The sequence below is a fragment of the Etheostoma cragini genome, chromosome 21 (genome assembly GCF_013103735.1).
Source record: "Etheostoma cragini isolate CJK2018 chromosome 21, CSU_Ecrag_1.0, whole genome shotgun sequence".
Classification (NCBI taxonomy): Eukaryota; Metazoa; Chordata; class Actinopteri; order Perciformes; family Percidae; genus Etheostoma; species Etheostoma cragini.
Genome location: NC_048427.1, coordinates 13016985 through 13021771, shown reverse-complemented (window position 1 = coordinate 13021771; position 4787 = coordinate 13016985).

Here is a 4787-nt window from a genome sequence, read left to right as displayed (position 1 = left end):
AAAAATAGACTCAAATGTATATGTGGATAAATGAATATAACAGGCTAAAAGTTGGTTTCATTTTGTTGCAGAGGATTTTGTAGTGCAGCTGCCTTCTCATCCTGCTTGTAGGTCCTCCCTCACACAACCACAGAAAGGATTTCCTAGCAACGATTATAATGCGCGCGTGCACATACGACACACACACAGACACACACACAAGCTTAACGTGCAGGGGCTCCCTCCAGCTATCAGCGTGGCTTCCCCCTCCTTCTCACCCCTCCTCCTCCTCTTCTCCCTCGCTGCCGCTCTGCCGCGGAGAGAAGCAAGAGAGAGAGAGAGAGAGAGAGAGAGAGAGAGAGAGAGAGAGAGTCAGAGAGATCCCCGCTTAACATCTCTCCCCTGGAAGCCCCAGCTGCTGGCTAGACTGCGCGGTTACACGGGCTGTCTGCCTGCGCACCGGAATGGCGGTGTGTGTGGAAATGGTTTGTTCTGCGCCAAAAACGGCCACGATGCAGAGGAATGGACGGAGACGGAAGCACGGGGAGAAAAGGAGAGAGAGTGTGTGTGTGCGTGCACGCCGCGGCTCGTTTTCACGCGAAAGTCGCAGAAGAAACGGGATACCGCTCCGTGTCTTCGAAGAGAGAGACAGAGGAAAGGGGGGATGGGGAAGCTTGGAGAGAGCCACGGATGCCAGAGAAGTGCGCTTTTTTACCCGGTGCGTAATGACACAGCGCGTCTCTCCGATGGTTGTACCGACGTGCTTTTGACAAGGAGGGAGGGAGGGGGGGGGGGGGGGGGGGGGGGGGGGGGGGGGGGGGGGGGGGGTTCAATGTGTGAGGCTACACCGGCGAATACCGGGGACGGTTTCATATCCAGATACTACAACAGACACAGGAGCAGAGGCTACAGCCCCATTGCGCGCAACCCGACGCACATGGCACGCCCCTCTCTGCCCCCTCGCCCCCTCCCCCTCCACACTGACAGGGTGGCGTTTGCTAGGGAGCGCCATTTTCAAAAGCCTTCTTTGCAAATGAGCTTTATTTTGCTGCAGCAGTCCTTCCGTCTCATGTTACACTCCTATCTGCTCAGCGAGAACATGGACCGAAGAGGAAGAAAACATGACAACTGGACGAAACTTCAACCTGTCATCAATCTCTCTTTTTTAGATTCTTTTTTTTTTTTTAATCCAAAGGTGAGACATTTTCTGATTATTTTTTAGTGTGTTAATAACAACACGCACATGCAGCTGTAGGTTTGTAGGGCAGCGAATCCGGTTGTTATTGTGTTTTTTTTTACCATTATTTTAATAGCATTTACAATGTATTTGGGTGGAAAATCTAAATTGCGTTGATTTAAGCGACGTGCCAAATCAACAATCTGTTACAATTATTGGCTTAATAGCTCTATACTTATGCAGAGTTATAAAATATAACAGAAAAATCAGCCTACACATACAATCAAGTCAGATTTGTTAAATTAAATATAGATGTGAATAAACATAACCACTTAATTTAAACATTACGTGTTCCATTGACAGCATTTAAAAAACAATAACTGAATTTAAATTTTGTATGGAACTCATTTATTTAGAATTTTGAAACTTTTCTGGATGTTTTCCCTTTATTTAAAATGAGTTTAAAACACGCGGTTGTGCGTTATGGCTTTAAAAAAAACAACTAGAAATGTATTATTCGCGGGCTGGGCGAGCCACATTCGCCATGTTGAGATCCTTTGTGTGTGTGTGTGTGTGTATGTGTGTGTGTGTGTGTGTGTGTGTGTTCGGCAGAGATCCTATTACCCTGACCTTTTTATTTTTATATTTTTAAAAATAAAATATCGTAATGACATTTAGAGTCTTTAAATGTCAAAACATATTAATATAAATGGAATGAGCCTGACTTTAGTTGTAAGAAACAAAACCGAGTCACACAAAAAGCCGAATAGAGAATGTGACACCAGTGTCAGTGGGAGAACAGTTTCTTACACATTTACCGTGGTTTCATCCGATTTCTCTCCCCCGCTGAAGATATAGATTTAGGGAGTTCTACTCGTGTTTCTTGACGTCTGGTTCAATGTTGGATCTTCTTCTAAAGTCTACAGGCTTCACAACAATACCAGGTTCTGGTCTGGCCGCAGGAGCAGGCCTACTTTACATAATTACATACGGAGGACTAGTCTGCTCACTTTGAACCGCACGCTTTTAGTTCTACACATCATCAGAGCACGCACGACAGCAGCTCATTAAAATACGAAGATATTATCCTTATTATCTTATTCGCACTTTTGCCATTTCACTTTGAACATTTTTGACAACATTGCGTTTTCTTCTGTCCGTCCGTTGGTTCCCCCTCAGACACACTCGCTTACTTCTAATCTCTCAGAGGTAAAAACAGCTGCAAAGCTATGAGTGTTTGTATTTATAGTTGTCTTTGGCTCAACGTCAGTGACTGCACACTGTAACCTCTGTGTGTGTGTGTGTGTGTGTGTGTGTGTGTGTGTGTGTGTGTGTGTGTGTGTGTGGAGAGAGTTAACATGTTGGTGAAGTTTATTCAAAGTGACTGCGGCAGGACGGGCAGCTTCTCTGTGGCAGGATGAGCCGGTAACAGCATTAATAATAATAGTAATTATAATTATAATAATAATAATAAGATGCATAGGCTACTAACGTTAGAGCAGGCGGAGACTGAACGGGGACGGACATTGTGTTTGAGAGAATACTCAAAGCTGCACTGATTCAAGCTGCTTCACACAGGAATACACAAATAATCATATTATTATTATTATTATTATTATTATTAATAAAAGTACGGATCTAAATAAATTAAGAATGAATACAACCGACCATACGTCATTTTAAATCCGAAAATTTGAATTAGAAATGTCATCAATTCATATGAATTAATACTCTTTTGATAATAATAATAAAAAATAAATGTATAAAACAACGGCACATGAATATATAAATAAGTACATTTAAACACATAAATCTGAAGATATATAATTGTATTAATTTATTTATTTTCTTTTACGTTTTATTCACGCAGTGTTTATTGTTTGTGTGTATATGTGTGTTTTTTAAACTACATATTAACTGAAATATTAACTTGATCCGCACAGAGATTTGACAGCTGGACGTAGTTGTGTACTTGTTTTTGTCCTTTCATATTTGTGTAGCAAACGTTGAAAATAAAATGTTCATAAAAACAGTTTGTCTATTTTGCGGTTTGTATCCTAGTCTTTGACTACATGGAATACGCACTTTGTGGAGGTTTTGATCATGTTTTGTGTGTGTGTGTCAGTGTCCCGATGATTATTTATTAAATTAAGTGAAATTCATTTTAGATTTTCAATTGCAGCTTATTTGCCTATAAAACGATCCTCGTGCGTGGATTTGTGTCTGTTGTGAATGTGTAATTGTTATAGGTCTACCTGAATTATTTAAAAAAAAATTGCTAGACAAACAAGCTGTGTGTGTGTGTGTGTGTGTGTGTGTGTGTGTGTGTCATCTGTGCAAACCTGAAAGAAGGCTGCTGATAACTTAAAACTGAATAGCCTATCGCCTAAAGTGCGAATAGATTTAATTTTAAAAAAATACGGACTCAGACTATGTGATGGCACACTGCAGCAGTGGAGCATGCTGGGATATGTCCGCACTGAGCTGCGAGGCTCTCTGAGGGGATTTTAGCCGCCAGTCGAGGCCACAAACAGTCGCTTCAAATATGTGACTCCGCGGCCGTGTAGGTCCTCCTGCAGGACCCATGGGTGCCATGCACGCTGTCCATATCCCCGGAAGTGCATCGCACACCATTGAGACGCAAATCAATAAAGCATTAGACCCATGAAGTCCGATCTGCTCAGCCCGTGCGATGTGTCCGCGATCAGGTTGGCAATAACACAACCAAAAGTTCTGCTTAGATAGCTGTGAATGTGAACCCGGGGTCTTCATCTTATTATTTAATTAGTTTGAACTCATAAAATCAGGCCGATTAAATAAGAAAACGGCACAAGTCGATACTTTTCTGCAGCTATAATGAAGTTCCAGCCAGGTGCACAATGGCTTAGCCTACCTAGGCTTACTTTTTTTTTTTTGGTTTACTCATCACTATCATTTAAAACGGACCACTAAATGATTTCCCATACAAAAGTAACCACTTAGCTATTTATAGAACCCAATATGGGAATCTGCAGCCTGTTGTTGCTTCCCTTTACATTAAAGATGCCTATTTTCGCTACCGGTTGATTGTTCGGAAAGACAGAGGCGTAGCTGGGGGTGGGGGTGGGGGTCCCCCCTCTCGTCTCCACTCCACCTCCCCCTCTCAGCCCCCGCAGCACTGGGATGGCCTGAGAGAGAATCCCCCACCCTATAGCGAGAAGGCACCCAGCTACGAATTACAATACAAACTCAATTAAATGCAGTCTCCGCTGCGATTTACCGCAATGAATGATAAATTGGTCGTCGTTCTCACACTGCAGGATCTGTGAAATTGCAATAATAGGCAGAATCGTTACGTAAAATATGCATAGGCCCACATTTACTAAATTTAGTCCAGGAGGGGGCAACTGTCTGTCTGTGCCTTTTGTCAGGACATTCCTGCTCAAATAACCAGGTTTGTCTCTGAAAGTGTGTGTTTAAGGTCGAACTGCTACATGGGCTAAATTGCCACATTGTTACCCGCGAGAGAGGACCACTGCAAAATAAAAAATGTATATGACTTTCACATATTGGGAGAATGCTGAATAATTTTGTGGCTGTCTAGCGTGAAATTAGTACATGGCAGAAGGATGGTTTAGCAGTAAACAGTGTA